The sequence below is a fragment of the Castor canadensis genome, chromosome 6 (genome assembly GCF_047511655.1).
Source record: "Castor canadensis chromosome 6, mCasCan1.hap1v2, whole genome shotgun sequence".
In the NCBI taxonomy this organism is placed as follows: domain Eukaryota; kingdom Metazoa; phylum Chordata; class Mammalia; order Rodentia; family Castoridae; genus Castor; species Castor canadensis.
Window position 1 is genome coordinate 26826128 of NC_133391.1, and position 17096 is coordinate 26843223.

General features: G+C 37.6%; 1 protein-coding gene across 5 annotated transcripts in view; it reads left to right on the forward strand.

The window, feature by feature from the left end:
- Window positions 1–2966: 2966 nt before the first annotated feature.
- Eps8 (EGFR pathway substrate 8, signaling adaptor) overlaps window positions 2967–17096 on the forward strand; it is a 151833-nt gene continuing 137703 nt past the window's right edge. For 4 of the 5 annotated variants that reach the window (XM_074075993.1, XM_074075995.1, XM_020180389.2 and 1 more), the window contains exon 1: window positions 2967–3188. The gene's annotated coding sequence lies outside the window, so the exon portion shown is untranslated. The remainder of the gene's footprint in view (window positions 3189–17096) is intronic. The other variant, XM_074075997.1, reaches the window with a different exon arrangement.

Genomic DNA, 17096 nt, shown 5'->3' on the forward strand with positions numbered 1-17096 from the left:
ATGATAATAGTGGTAGCCAAAGAGAAATTTCTTGTCTACCAAGTTAGACATAGGGTATTTAGATTGGATCAGAACAATAATATCCTGAATGACAGTATTCCTTTTCTAGATTTGCCCACATATATACTTTGTATCATATAGTTTTAAGACTGGGAGACTAGAGCCAGTCTAGTGGTAGAGCACTTGCTTATCATGCTCACAGCCCTGGGTTTGGTTCCCTCACATGGAAAAAAAAAGAAAACCTATAGGTTTACAATGATGCATAGAAACCTTAAATGACAGTTATATATAAAATTAGGGTGTAGGAGTGGAAACGGATATTTGAAGCATACATCTAACTTTTGGGGAATTTATAACTTCCCAGATAATAGACCTTCATTATTATTTCTCCACATTAGAAAAAAATCCCTGCTATCTCCTCATTTTGTTTTTTTTTTCTTAATTTTTGTTTTTAATACTTATGGGGCGCAGTGAGATATTTTGATACATGAATATGTTGTATAATAATCAACATTTAGCATAGCTAGCATCTCATACATTTATCATTTCTTCATGGTGAGAATATTCAAAATCCTCTCTTCTAGTTAGCACAATTTTCTGCATGCAGAAGTTTAGACCCAGCTGTAGGCTCTATCTCTTCCTGAAGTTTTACTATTCTGATCCACATTTTGGATGCCCCCAGTCAGGTGAATTTGACATTGATTCTTGACAAAAGTATAAATCAGATAACACTGGTTCTGTAAGCACTTAGAAAAGTGCTTAAGCTGGGCACTTTTGGCTCCTAGACACATAGGAGGCAGAAGATCAGGAGGATTGTGGTTGGAAGCCACCCCAGGCAAATAGTTCACCAGACCCTATCTTGAAAAAAAACCCATCACAAAATAGGTTCTGGTGGAGTGGCTCAAGGTGTAGGCCCTGAGTTCAAAACCCTGGTACGAAAAAAAAAAAAAAAAACCTCAAGCCAAGAAAAGTGCCTAATACTAGCCTTAAATAAGTCAAAGAAAGCATATTCACTAACTATACAGATGTTATAAATTAAAAGTGATCTCTAACATTTCTTTATCTGAAATTATACACTAAAACAAACAACATAAAATTTAGTAAGGATAAAGGAACAAAATAAGATTTAAAAATAGGGAATTATGGACTATGTAAAGTGGAAGAGAAGGTTTAATTTTATCCTTGGGTGTTTTATGTGACTACAGATAGCCTGTTTGCCAAGGAGAAAACTTAACATAGGTTTACCGTGCTTTACTGGAAATATTGCTGGGATCATTTTGTGATTTAATTCTCTACCTACTGTATTTGAATGTTGAATTTTGTTGTGAGTGTACTTAGGAGAAAACAATCAAAGCACATTTAAAGCAGGATAAGGAGCCATTATGAGGGTTCACTGTGTCATTTGAGAAACAATGAGAGGAGAAAAATTTTGGAAGAAAAATACCAGAACATCTGGTGGTTACTGAATAATCTGTTTTTACTATGTCAAGGCTTGTAATGCCTGTAAGGAGTAAGATTAATTTTGTGTGAATCCTAAAGGCAGAACCAGGACTAGAGATAAAATTTAAGGGAAGTTGATTTGATTTCACAAATCAAATGATACAGACTTTGGAGGAGGCCAAACTGGACTTCAATTCTGGCATCTGTATTGCTTTTGGCAAAAAAACAAGGTAACTTCTGAGCTTCATTTTCCTAATGTGCTAAATAGGTATAATAAGGCCTGTTGGGTTTTAAGGGTTAGAAATAATGGATGCTAATTGTTTAGTTTCTGGCGCAGGTAAATATCCAACAATCATGGTTATATGAAATATTGATGAAAACAGGTTTCCAACATTGAGCATGTTCAAGAGGATGCAGTCTGGTGGAAATACTGGAGAGATGATTCTAATTTAAGGCAGGGGACTGGCCTTTACCATATGAACTATTCCAACTTTTTTTTTTTTCCACCTTATAATGGTATCTTCTTTCCCCCGACTGCGTTTTTTTCTTGCTTCACAAAGCAGGTAGGGCAGATCTATTTTAACCAAGTTTTATAGTCTTTTCATTGAGTTCTGGAAGTCAATTGACTAGGAAGTTAGAACACCAGGGTGTGTGGGGGCGTAGCTATGACAACTGAGCTTGTTTTAAGAGTAAGAAAACAACGTTCACGAGAAGACTTCTCCTTTTGTGGTTCCTTGAGCTACTTACTCAGGGAGGAGAAGAAAGCTGCGAGTGTTGGTTAAGGTACAAGAGGCAGAGTGAAAGAAGCCTCCACCACTTGAAACTACATCAGGTTCTTGGCAAGAGCTTACAGGAAAAATGGGATCCAGGCAGCCCTGTCAGGCGGGTCTGGGCTTGCAGGCTGCAGTCAGGGATAGGAAATTTGGAGTCTCCCAGGGATTCGCTGAGGTCCTTGGGTACCACCGGCTTAAGGCATGTGTTCGGGGAGAAAAAGAAGAAAGCGACCGGAGGAAAATAGACCAGAGGGTTAGAGAAGGCAGACAAAGGATAGCTGGCCACTGGATGCGGCAGGCTTACTGCCTTAGCATAGTGATTACGTCCTGAATAGCAGGATCAGAGGAACTGTGAGCACAGCGCTCGCTCCGCCCAGGGCATCACCGTGGCCCAGGGCGATCCTCGCTCAAGCTCTCGTCCCCGTCCCACGTGTCCTGGCTGCCAGTCTGTCCTGCTAGGGCACTTCTGCTAACCCGCCTGCAGCTCGGAACCTCGGTGCCACTTTGATCGTCGCTTGATAACTTGACACAGCTCCTGGCCCCGTTTCCTCCTGCGGGTCTTCCGCCCACCCTGCCCTCAGGTCCTATGCTTCCAGCCCTGGGTACGCACGAGACTCGTGGCTCGGCTGTCCGCAAGACCTGGAGAGCGGAGCCGGCTCCCGGGCGCGCGGCACGGCACGGCACGGCACGGCGCGCGCTCCCCGCGCGCTCCTTGACCAGCACTGGGCATGCGCGGCGCGCGGCGGGCTTCGGCCGCGAGCGGGCGGCTAGCGCCAGACTTCGCCAGCAGCGACCAGCGAGGCGGTGTCGCCTGGCGCGGGGCCGGCGCGGTGCAAGCCCGGGAGAGCTGGTCTCTCCAGCCGGGCGTCGAAGGGGGCTAGCGGAGGATCGCGAGAGCGCGCGGTCCAGGCGAGGGTCTTCCTCGCCGCCGCCTCCCACCTCATCTGGGTTAGTGGCTCCGAGGGCGGATCCGAGGTAAGAGCCCCTCGGCAAAAGGCGCCCACTCGGGGGTCCGGGGTTGTGGACTCCACCCTCAATGTTCCAAATGCGCCTCTGTGGGCTTGGATCCGCGCAGTGCCAGGCGCGGCGACCTCCTGCATTCACTTTGACTGCTTTCAACTGGTGGTGGCAGCCAGGTGTGCGCGGGCGCTGGCGCCGAGCGCGTCCGCGCGCCTGCCCTGGGCGCGCCGCGGAGGTGGTGAGACCCGCGCCCACCGCGCCCCGGCTCCCGGAATGGTGGGTAAGAGAAGGTTCTCCGTGTCCCCGATCCCTTCTGGTAACCTGGCTTCCCAGGTACTGCTGCACTTGTCTGGTCCGAGGGGCGATTGTACACTGACTGCTCTGATTCAGCTAGTTATCTTAGACCTGGGGTTTTCAGAGCTATCCCCCCACCCCAAGTTAGGGGTGTCTTTTCAAAATGACCCGGAGGGAGAGGTCTCCCTAATCGTTTACCCCCTCAAATTAGAATAGTTTATTGGTTTTGAATAGTTGTCAATCCCTGCTTGATGTTGATTTTTCCTTTCCCAGCTTGTTCCTGAACTTGCACCTTCTTACTTTTTGGGAAGGTGGCTTTTCTTCTACCCTGTCACTTAACTGCGTTTGGAGTGGGTTTCCACACCCATGCCAACCCTACTGTCTCTGATGCGCTCACTCTTTTCTGTCTTTTCCAGGGCTACCTATATGCAAAGTCTGCACCTATTATTCCTCTGCCATGTTTCTCAAGTCTTTTTTGTTTTTTGCGGTACTACTCTTGGAACTTGCTGGACTCTTAACGGGCCAGGATGCTGTGTTTTTAGGATTTGAAATCCGTAGACATCTAGAGTGGCGAAGCATTCGGAATAGGAATCCTTTTCCAAGTGTTTCAGTGAAATGTATTACTGCTTTTCTTTTAAAACCTTTCGCTCTTGCCGCAGATAACGTGAGGAATAAGTAAAATAGCAAATGTTTTAGAAGTTCAGCTACAAATTGGTTTCCGACGTATGTGGATAGTTTGGTTTTGGGCTATGTCATTTTTTTGGGGGGGAGTGGGAGCTAGGAGAGTTAGGATTTCTCAGAGATTTCTTTATATTAAAATATGATCTCAAAGTAACTGTTGTGTCTTGCTTCTAATTTATTTCCTTCGAAAGGATGTCATTCTCCAATGTGGTGGGTTTTGGAGAGTGCAGTAGTAAAGTGAATCAGTCATCTAGTGGTGAGTCCATTGAAATTAAAGTTCATGGCGTCCTCCCTCACCTAGTAAAGGTTTTTTGTTGTTGTTGTTGTTGTTTGTTTGGGATTGGAGATATCTAAATGTCTTGTTCTAGTTCTTAAATTTCTGTGTGCAAAATTTTTGGTCATGGATTCACGCTCACAGTTTGAAAGTTAAAACTCTTTATAGAACTGCCACATAAAAAGGTGGAATAGGATGTATCACAAATGTAGAAATCACAAATGTACTAATCCCTAGAATGCCTTCATTGCAGGATACAGAGATTAAGAATTGTAAAATTCACTTCACAGCAGGAAAGAAAGGAAAAGAAAACGTGGTTTTAATTCTACTATTCTAAGACAGCCGCTGTTGACAATATTTGGTGTATTCACTTTGTATTTTTTCACTTCCAAGTATCACTGAATATCATTATAGTTATATAGTAATCTTTATTTAGCCCCTTATTAATAGCAGTGAGTGCTTTTAATGAAATTGTGTTTAGGGTGATGTTTCTTTTGTTTCCTACCAGAAACCTAATGTTTAATTTTGAATATTGCTTGTTTGTGATCAAAGGGAACAGTTTCATTTTGGTTTTATTTTTAGCTTTTTCCTGATTTCAGGTTTTTATGCTGATTCTTTTTAGGTGACAGTACTTTTCTTTGCTGTGACATAGGCTTTCTACTGTCTGCTTTCAGGTTTTTATTTGATACATTTCAAATCCCAGTCCTTTTCTTGTACTATACTACACGTTCTTTCCCCTAGTACTTTTTATTCTTCTCCTGAGTCTCTTCTTCATTCATCTGTTTTTATTCTATAAAAGCTCATTTGGACCATGTTTGAGTAAGAAAACATTGTATCTAGAATAGAAAATGATACCCTTTTTCCAAGTTCTGTTTCTTGGAGTTTTATTGGATGAATATTTTAGCACTAATTCCATGTATGTAACATTTAGGTAATCTTCTCTGAGTCATATTCAACATATTTGGTAGTTATTTGGATCATCACAAAACACCATAAGTTAATAATAGGTTACAAACATTCAGACATCTGCAGCGGTACATAAGGGGAAGAGTGGAACTTTCGTTGTTGGAGTACTCTGGCTATAGTGCAGCCCTGCTGGGAATTACTCCATGAAATTGTTTGCAGCTGTTAGTAATTGAAAATATTTTTTCCAAAGAAAAATTCTGTAGTTGAGTTGTTGCAAACATTTTAAGTTGAATACATACAAGAAAGTGGGAGGTTCTTCAGTGCTAATTATAACTTCTTCGTCTTGTCCAATATATCCCTAACTAGGATTTTTAAAAAGATTGCACTTTTTAGAATAGGTTTAGACTACATAGTGAAGAAATAGTGGCGTGACTTCCCGTATAGTCTTATAATAGCTTCCCCCTTATTGATACCTAATGTTAGTATTGGCTACAATTAATGAGCCATTATTAGCGTATTATTATTACAGTTCATACTTGATTCATATGTTCTTAGTTTTGTTGTTGTCTTATGTTTTGGTACTGGGGATTGAACCCAGGACCTCACACATGCTAAGCATGCCCTCTATCACTGAGCCTCACCCCCAACCCCTCCTTAATTTTTATCTAATATCTCTTTCCTGTTCCAGGAGTCTACTGTCCAGGATACCACATTACCTTTAGTCATCATGTCTGAGGCTCAGCTGTGCTGTGACAGTTTCCAAGACTTACCTTGTTTTTGATGACATTGACAGTTTTGAGGAGTACTGGTTGGGTATTTTATAGAATGCCCTTCTTTTGTAATTTGTCTAATTTTTAAAATCATGATTAGTCTGTGAATATGGATTTTGGGGAGGAAGATGGCAGAGGTAAAGTGTCATTTTTATAACAGTGTATCTAGGGTACAGTCTGCCAATGCAGTTTATCATGATTGCAGTGTTTGTCAGGTTTTTCCACTGTTAAGTTCTTTGTTTCTTCCCCCATTTCTATCCTGTAGTCTTGGAAGGAGGTCACCTTGTGCAGCCCATACTTATATTACTTCTGGATTTATGAATATTTATTTTATACTTTGGTTTATAATCCAGACCTACTTCATTTTAATGTTCAAATTCCTATAGCTTGGTTTCTATGTCCCTTTAGCATACTACCATCAATGTGAGTTTTTAAAAGCATCTTTTTACTTTCTGAAATGTAAGATGCTCCAGGCTCCTCTTGACTGTATCCTCTCTTAGTCCTAGAATCAGCTGTTTCTCCAAGGAATTGGGTTCCTTTTGTTGGGAAATAATATTTTTAACCAATGTCTTGGTGCTGGGTGCTAGGTATACTTGCTGTTACTGGTGTATTATTGTTTCCATCTAAAAAAGCAGGAAATACACATGTTTATATAAAGTCATGTATATGAACATAACTTTACATATTTCTGCATAGCTGTGTATCCATAGTAAGCTAAATATGAATCCATACTGTTGTAATCCATTGTGGTGTGTATCATTCTGTTCGTCTCCCGTTTTATCTGTAAACTCACTGCAGCAGTGATGCTTCCAACATCTGACATTTGATGTCACTGCAACAATGATACTTCCACTATCTGACATAAATTGGCTTAATTGTTCATTCCCATCCAATATGCAAGTATGGCAATATTGAAATTTTAACCTGTGCTCTCATGGGAAACTACTTTATCAGCTAGAGTCCAGTGCTTACATGCAGTTCTTTTTGCATTTACTCTTATAATCTCCACTCATTTTCAAAGTTAGTTAGCTCAGCACCTTTTCCTGCTATTCTCTTTAGTGAGATTGTTGCATATATCTATAGTACAGTTAGATTCTTTTGTCACATTCTGCTTTCTGTCTTGAGATCTCTTGGCCTTCTAAGTGATTTTCTTTTCTTTTTCTACAACGAGATTAGTTCTTCATCCTGTGACGTTCTGTGTTTTGATATGCCTATCATTATAGTATCATTCAGAATAATTTTGATACACTAAAATTCCTGTGCTTTCTATATCTTCTGATAATCTGTGGCCTTTTTACTGTCTCTACAATTTTACTTTTTCCAGATGTCATGTAATTACAATCATGTGTAGCCTTGTCAGACCAGCCTCCTTCACTTAGCAAGATGTAGTTCAGGTTAATCTATGTCTTCTGTAGTTTGATAGCTCATTTCTTTTTTTTCTTTTTTTAACTGCTTACCAGTAGTTCACTGAGTGGACATAACATGGTTTATTCATCTAGTGAAAGATATCTTGGTTGCTTCCTATTTTTGACAATTATGAATAAAGCTGTTATGAACTTACATATGTAGGTTTTTGGGTAGGCATAAGTTTTCAAATCAGTTGGGGAAATACCTAGAAATATGATAATTAGATCATATAAGAAGGTGATAGTTAGCATTGTAGGAAATTGCCAGGCTGTTTTCCAAAGTGGCTGACTATACCATTAAAATTCACACCAGTAGTGTATGAGAACTATAATCATCTCATATCCTTGATAGCTTTTAATTTTGTCATTTTCATGGGTTTTTCATGGGTTTTATTCATTCCAATAGGTGTGCAGTAATAGCTCATTATCATTTAATTTGCCATTCTCTACTAACAGGGTGCTATCATCATTTCACATGTGGTTTTCTTACTATTTATCTTTTGGTGAGGAGATGTCTGTTCAGATGTTTGGCCTAAATTTTAATTAGGATGGTTGTTTCCTTATTGTTGAGTTTCAAGAATTTTTAAACTAAAGAAAAATTCTTTTTGAAGTGCTGGGAATTGGACCCAGGGCCTGTGTGTGCTAAGCATAGCTTTATTGCTGAGCTACACCCCCAACCTCTAAGAGGTCTTTAAAAATATATTTTATTTATAAGCTCCTTTTCATGTGCATTTACAGATATTTTCTCTGAGATTGGCTTGCATTTTGCCTTGTCCTTTTCTCATAATAGAGCCATTTCAGAGCTTATTTATTTATTTTTGGCAGTACTAGGGGGTTGAGCTCTGGGCTCTGTATTTGCTAGGCAGGTGGTATATCACTTGAGCCATGCTGCCAGCCCTTTTTGCCTTGGTTATTTTTGAGATAGGCTCTTGTTTTATACCCAGGCTGGCCTGGACCTCAGTGCTTCTATTTACACTTCCTGTATAGCTGGTATGACCCACTGTACCCAGTCATTGGTTTAGAGGGGGGGGGTCTCATGACCCAATCTCATGCCTGGGCTGGCCTCAAAATGTGATCTTTCCAATCTCCAGTTCTCCAGTAGCTACTAGGATTAGAGGTTTGAGCTACCATGTCTGATCTGATATTTTAATTTCGATAAAGCAAGCTTAACAATTTAATGATGACTTGGTGTCATCTTGACCAAACCAAGGCCACATATATTTTATCCTATTTTCTTTTTCTTTTTGCATTTTTGGGGTAAGAAAGCAGAAGAGATAATTTATTGTGCACACATTGAAATGGACCACACTGGCCATAGAATTAGTCCAGACCGTCACAGGTCCAGGGCAGAGGATGAGCAGGGACTATTTTGGTGTAAGCAAAATGGGTCTTTCCAAGGTTGTCTTGGTGCCGGATGGTCTAGATCAAATTCTAGACAGTAGCATGGAGTCCAGCAATTTGTGCCAATATCCCTGGCCTCGGCATTCCATATTTCTGCTCCTTTGGCCTCCATGGCTATATAGACTAGTTAACTAGTCTCAATTTCTGTGTATTTACTTTACCCTTTGTTTGACTCTCAGGGTGCTGATGTTTCTAAGAAATTATGGGAGGTCACAATGAGAGAGGGAGAGTAAAAGAAGAAGGTTAAGAAGGTAAATATGGTTGATGTACTTCCTATACAAAGAATGAATATAGAATTTTTAAACCTGTTGAAATCACCACAAGAAGGGGACTAAGGTAGAAAAGAGAAAACTAGAGGGGATGAACCAACTCAGATTATAGTACATATATACATAGAAATGTCATAGAAATGAAACACCCTGTATAGCTATCTTAAACAAACAAAAATGCCATTTTTTAAAATACAAACTGAGAACAGGAAGGCAGAACAGGTCCTGTCTGGGGAGTTGGTACCAGTGGGAGGGAGAAGACATGTAAAAGATGTAGGAGGGTGAATATGGTACAAGTACTGTGTGCACTTGGGTGTAAATGGAAAAGTGAGACCTGTTGAAGCTATTCCAGGAATGGGAGGAAGGGGGATAAAGAAGAATGGTGGAGGAATGAATTCAACTATGGTATATTGTAAGAATTTTTGTAAATGTCACAATATGCCCCCAGTACAACAATAATAAAAAAAATAAGTTAAAAAATCTTAGGGGAAAATTATCATGGATGTATACATAGACAACTATGAAGCATTTGTAAATGAAATTGAAGAATACCCAAATAAATCAAATGATATTTCATGTTAATGAAAAAAAAGTTCATCTTAAATTCTGGCCTGTTCCCCACTCTCAAATGTTTCTTAGTTCTGCATTTTATATTCAGGTCTGTGATCCATTTTGAGCTAATTTTTGTGAAAGGTGTAAAGTCTTCTGTTTTTTTTTTTTCTTTTGCTTATGATGTACCATTGTACCCGCACAAGTAAATAAGGTTTTTAGGTTAATAGATTATAAGTTAGGTTTAGAATTAGAAGGAAAATATTTCTGTTTGATTATTTTATGTGCCCTCCAAAATTGCATGGTAGAAATGATTGAGAAATGACTGGAAACTATAGTACAGTATACATTGTGCTGAGATTGATTTCTAGACATTGTACACAATTCATTTACCTCTTCTTCATTCAGGTTCTTTGTGACAATGGCAAAGTCAGTTCAGAGTAATATCATTAAGTTCTTTTAGATCTTACTGTGGCAAGTAATCAATAAACTTTGATTTTTCTCAAAGAGCTTATGGAATAAGCGGTTTGCAGGGTATGTGCTGGTAAGAGGCACATGACTTATGCAGTGCCTAGAAACTCAAGACTGAACTACGTTCCTGAATCTTCTCCCTGTCCCTCCTTCTGTTACATGGCTTTTTTCATGTACCTCTCTTTTGGTACACATTTTGTGTTATTGACATTGTGGCCAGAAATGTTTAGATTGTTATATGAAAGTTAGAACCTATAGTCTTCAAGAAGCATCTAGAGAGGCTGACAGGTATGTTAGGTGTTAAGAGCATTACCTCCTTTAATGCTTACAACAGCTCTTTCAGGCAGGTGTCTTTATCTGTGTTATAGACAAGGAATAGGAAAAGGGACTTATGTATGGTTCACGTGGGGAGAAAGGGACAGAGTTAGGATGAGAATGCTGATCTTTTTCTAAAACCCATGCTCTTTCCACTTGGCTATGGTCCTTCTCACAGACAAAAAGTACAAGAGTAGTACAACATGTCTTTGATTTTATTTTCTTCCTTAATATTGTATGCTACTTAAATAGCCAGTGAGCTAAATGAGAAGGGATCAAGAGATTGTATATTTTAGATGCATACAGACAAACACACACATTAATTCCAGTGAACAGTTAAAAAAAAAAAAAGGAGGGGCTCACTGTTGTGTCTGAGGAAGACAGATATCTTCTAGGATAAGTTTCTGAGGCCAAAGGTGAGAGTATGGGATGGAACTCTAGGATGTTCCAGGAGGATATATTTAACAAGTGTTGAATGGTTGAGTGTGATGGGAATGGCGGGAAATTCTGCACATTTTCACATTCAGATTTAACAGAAAACAGAATAACAAGTGGTTTTTCATTTGTATAAGGAACAGTGCAGTGGACTTTCATGGCAGTGAAGAAGGAGAGAATGAAGAAACCAAACCTGCTTAAGCATCATGTGAATCTCTTAATCAATGGCTTTCTGGATAGAGCAAACTCTTGTGTTCTTGTTCAGTCCTGTGATGCTCAAGTGGTTATATGGGAGTTAAGATAGGACTTACATGTTTTGAGGCAAAATTGGAGGTTTTGTGTCAAACCATCCTTATGTTTTGTAGAACAGCAACTTAAAATTGTGATCCTATGAAAGCAGGATTGAATTTAATTTTATTTAGAAAATCTTGTATTACTATCATTAAAATATTACCTGAGTTAATCCATATTCTCAAAATACATGTATATTATTGGAATATTTATTAGTCTAATGCAACAATAGGATATTCCTACTGTCTGAGATGTATCTGTGGTTATTAAACACTGTAATTTTCTTTTTTATTCAAATTATAATGCTTTACAATATTGTGATTATAATATTATTCATTGGAAATTAAAATGTTGAGAATGTACAGTGGCAAAATAAAAGCATAAAAATTGATGTAAAACATGTTTCTTTTGAAAATCCATCGAATATGATTCATCTAATTTTCTGCAATAATTTTGACATTCAAGGTGAATAGTGATTTTAGACATGAATGTACAATACAGTGGTTTTAGGCACCTTGACATTCAAAAGTTAAAGATATACTTGTGATGATAGAGAAGATACACGTGCCTGCTTCATACTGAAAGTCTGTCATATTTAATAATATTGCTTTACTTTCTTATGGGGGGGTTAGAGTTCTTAAAATTGAATTTGTGAGTAACTTGATTTATTAGTGATATGTTTTCTGTCAGGACAGGAAAATTTGCAATTTCTACATTTGATTATTTGTTTCACCTGTGGAAGAAAATAGAACATTCCTGTGTCTATATAGATTTTCCCTGTTCCCCAGTTAAAAAACAGGCATCTTCAGTTTCTCTTTACAGTGCGTTTTCAAAACTTTAACGGTTATATGATAAACTATATGTATATTTGTGAGATTAAAAGGAGAGTACCAAGCTGTTAAAAAGGGGGTGGGAGGGATAAGGAGGGTGCTTGAGAAAGAGTAATATAGATGGGGTGAATTTGATCAAACAGCTTATGCTAATAGACAATTAAAAAATAGTCTTTAATCTAGGAATGTTGATTTAGAAGCCCTACCTTTTTAATTATTTTATTTATGATTTTATTAGCATATAGTACTTGTACAGGGGGATATATTATGATATTTACATATGTGTTTAAAATGTGTCTTAGTTGGATTTACCCCTTCCATCATTCTTCCTTTTTCCCCAACCCCTCTCCTTAGAACAATTTCAGCAGGTTTCATTCTTCTATTTTCATATATGGATACAAAACACACCCGCTGTATGCACCTTCTTTCCCCCTTTTCTTGTGCCCACTCCTCCCATTGGTACTCACCTATTTTTTCTCTCTGGCCTTTCATCTTTTAAAATTTAAGTGTATGTTAACAATCCGAGGAGTAGAAACCCTATATTTACACTGAGTTTTCATTATCTTTTTATTGTGGTCACCTATGTTGTCAGAACTTTTCCTATATTTTCACTACTGTGCTCTACAGAGTACAGTGTTAAAAATTTTTTTGCTTTCAAGTTAAGATCCTTTCAGTCAAGAGAGAATATTAATTTTGTTGGCACTTCACTTAGTACTTTTGGGGGGCTTTGTTAAATTATGAATAATTTAAAAGCAATGGAATTCTTTTTGTGATAAAATCTGGCCATTGGGCCAATTCTCATGCCATCACTCAGATGATGCTCACTGAGTAAAGGTGTGAGGTTAATGCATAACCGAAGAGTATGTGTTAAGTTGTTTTTAATCATCAAGGAAAATATCCCTCTATAGATTTTAATGCACATCAGTTCATAGGTTTGCTTCAAGTTTTATCACATCTGTTTTTAAGTGGTCTGTGGATCCAGGCCTGAGCAACATGTATTAAGAACAAAAGAAAGTGGGTGGTAAGGGAGATGGGGGCACGGGGGAAAAAAAGAAAAAAAAAAGAACAAAAGAAAACAATAGCTTCACTTAAGTTTATAATAATCAGCTCTATATTTTTCATATATTAATATGTTTGCTGTCTTTGTAGAATTTCAGAATCAGTTGGTTAAAGCATTTTCTTTCTTTTTTGTTATTTTAATTTTTCATGTTTCTTTCCCAAACTTCGCAAGCAAAAACTTTTAGCACCAAGTTCCTACAGTATCAGTGCACTTGGTCCCATCTCATGTTTTTCAACTTTATCTTTAGTTTTGCTGCTTCCCATGGTCTCATGAAGAAAATAATCCTTTAAAAAATCTTGAAGTAGATAAATGACAGACAAGTTTGGGTTTTCCCTGGCCACCCTCTCTCCATCCTGCTTCCCTCCTCTCTGCCCTTCCTCATCCCCAGCCCTAGTGTCTGGCAGCCTCTTTCAATCCTCAGATAACTGCAGTTGAAAAGTATAATTTTCATAACTTTGATATCTTTCCAATTACTATTCTAACTCTTTCTCACTGCTTGGTAAGATCTGAGTCATAGAGAGGGAAGTCTGAATAAAAGAGACGTTCATAGTTGTTGTGACAGTGAAGGTCAAGTTTAGGCAGCTGGCAGGTTTGAAACAAAGGGGTGGTTGAAGTCCTCACCATCTTCCGTCTTATTTGGGTAGTAACTAAATTACTTTGAAAATAGCAGAATCTCATTATGAAGAGAATAAATTTTGTTCAGAGTCACAATTCTTAAGTTTAGGTGGAACACATCTTAACACCAATCAGTGTTTATATTAGTCAGAAAGATCCACTTTAGTTTTGTTTGTATATTACTATATATATGTGTGTGTATGTGTATACTGATTTTTTGCATTTTGTTTTGTAGAAGTCCTTTATCATTGTAGGGAACTTTAGAATGTAAATGAATATATATCTCAAGTAGAGTTATATGATATAAAAAATAATTGTGTATAGGATAGTCCATGGCATTGTAAATGGTCTTCAAACAGGAATAAAATCTTATCTTACCTCCTGTGCTGCCCTCCTCCCCCGATAGTAACTGTTATCTCTAGTTATTTCCATTTGTGTGTCTCTGCCAGGCAGTTAATGGAATAGTTGAAGCATGATTTTGTGAGCTCCTGCTGGACTACAGGATAGAAGACCTAAAGATACAAAGTAATTTAATCCAGTGGAGATGAGTTACATTTTGTGTTATAGTCATGGTTTTTGGAGGTGTTGATGAGATCAAGCTATTGTTATCTGGAAATATAAATTTTAAATAAGATTTCAAACTAAGGAAGTGTCAAATGGTCGGGAAAACAAGTGATACTAGAATCTGATTAGAATACTGTGGTGGTAGCAAAAGAGCATATACTGTAATTTCTCAAGATCCTATAAATCATTTATACTACCGCTGTGCTGTTCATGATCTATGTTTAAGGAACTACGATTGTGTGTTGTAAGAAACAGTATATTATCAATAAAATAATGTTAAATATTTTTTCAATTAAGATCATATAGAAGGCTTTGCATTTCAAACATGGAAATTTGTACTCTTGGAAGAGTTAACAGCTCGATGTTTCTGTCTAACCTTGACTTTATTAGGGTAATGGGGACATTAATTAACTTTTGGGCATTAGGTGTAATAAATGCTTACTGATAAACAGAGGCTAGCCTGGTTCTGAGTTAGCTCCTGAGAGAGCGATTATGAATTTGGGGTGGCATTTTTAGATTAGGTAGTTAATTGAAACCTGCCAAGTTTTTCTCTTTTCCAAAGAAGTATGTGAATCTGTAGATTTTTACAGGGATTAATTTGAGAACATAGCTTAACTTTTAAGGCAGAGGAACTAAATCAGCAAAAAGCATATTTTTTTTCCCTCTGAAAAAAATTTTTTTAAAGCTTTTAGGTGTGATCGTTTCGGCTTCCTCTTCCTCTCTAAGTAATCTTGCTGAATTTTTGTTACTATAATAAAACAATCACTGGAAAGAATAATACTGGTTCAAAAATTCCTTAAAAAAAGAAATATGCAAGAGAAGCAATGTCTGCAAATGCATCCTGAATATAATGGAATACACATTGCACACCGTTTATCTGAGGGTGTTTTGTTTGCTGTAGTGGTGTTAGATCTTGTTCGATCTATTTTAAGTTTTTTCCAGCAATCTTTCTTGTAATGTGCATATATGAGGCAGTTAGGCTAGATTACAGGGTTGGCTAAATCATTACGAGGCCCATTGACTTCAGGCAACCCAAGTTAATTTCTTGATTTTATAGTCTGGGAAATACACTGCTTTATTTAATGGAAAATAATTTTGTTTCAGTTAGTGAAATTTACCTGCCAAATAAAGGAAATATTAAATAAGTGCCTATTAAATATTAGTTATATTACTAAACAGTAAAGGTATTGTAGTTAACAAGGTATACAAGGTTCTTATCCTTACTGAGTGCCCATTGTTAGAAGCTTAAATTAAAAGAAGCATACAAACTTAAACATCAAATTCTAGGTAAATGATCAAAAAATGTGGAAAACAAAGGATGACTGTTCTGACTTCTCTTTCTACTTAATTGCTATTCACATTTTTCTATTCAAATATTCATGAATTCACATTTTATTATTCAAATGTGAAGATATTCACATTTTGTATTATATATCTCTAGGTATACTGATATTGTGGTTTAAAATAAGTTTATATCCAAATTATGTGTGGTTTTACAATAGTTTCACAAAGGAACATTGTTATTTATGAACTTTGGGAGAAAAAAATTATAGTATACTGGTGCTTCCTTTACAAGATTTTCAGCTATTAAGGTCTGTTTAAGATCAGATCAGACAAGTATAGCTTGTGTGATTTTTATATACACTATTCAGTTTTTTCCTGGAAATTTTAGGAGTGTTGAAGCCATTGTTCATAAAATGAATGCATACTGAAGACTTCAGGCTGCTTGTAAAAGTGTTAAGCTTTAGGGATGGGAAAAATCTATTACCTTGAATTTTGAACATGGGTAACTTTAAGATCACTGTGTGAACTGCAAAATTGTAAAATTGCTTTTCATTTAACTTGAAAGAAGGATGTAGCCTCCTCCTTTAGCAGAGCCAAGCCTTTCTAACACACCTCTCAAGTTACACACCATCGAAATGATCCTCCCAATGTGTTTGGCTCATGTGTTTCTAGTTAGCTACTATGAATGAAAGATTCATAACTACGTGTTTCAAAAGTGCCTGTCTTTATTTGCATTGCAGAGAGCTTAATTGTTTGGTAGCAGGATCAAAAATTTCTTTTAAATCCTGTTAGCATGTACAGGTTGGACCATATTCAACATAGAACATTTTTTTTAATGGTTGCAGTGCATAAATCTAGATAAATATTTATGAACTTATTGACCACTTTGTTGGCTGTGGAAGAACTAGGGTGCCTGGGTTTTCTCAGATTCTTGGTAATTTGGATCAAATATTTTTGTCTCTGTTATACAAAGCCCTGCTAATCTTTCCCTTATCTTGCCTACTGGGCATTGTACCACAGGACCACAGGGAGGAGGAAGTCAGACTTGCCAGACAGATGGTTGGAGTCCCCGTGGCAACCCTGTGACCTAATTTTTCAAACTCTCTCTACCTAACAGGAGAGTTATCACTGTGTGCTGTTAGCTTCAGCAATATTAGGCTCATATGCAGGTTGAGGGTGAAGTGGGGAGCAGGAAGAGGGGGAGACATATAATCCATCTCTGAAGGTTTTAAAGTAATTCATTATTTCCTCATTCTGGTGGATCTTACTTCTTAAATTGATGTATTGATGGTATATAAAAACTTGGTTGTGAAGTTTTTAACTTTTTTTTTGAAAAAGGCAGTGTTTGAACATATTGCTAGAGATGGTGGAGTCATTTATGTGATTTTCTTCAGCAGTAAAATAGTTTGACAGTTGTTCAACTACCTGAATTTAACAAATATTTATCCAAATTTAACAAATATTGATGAATACATGTAATTGATTATGCTTAGTAAAGTCATGTGAAA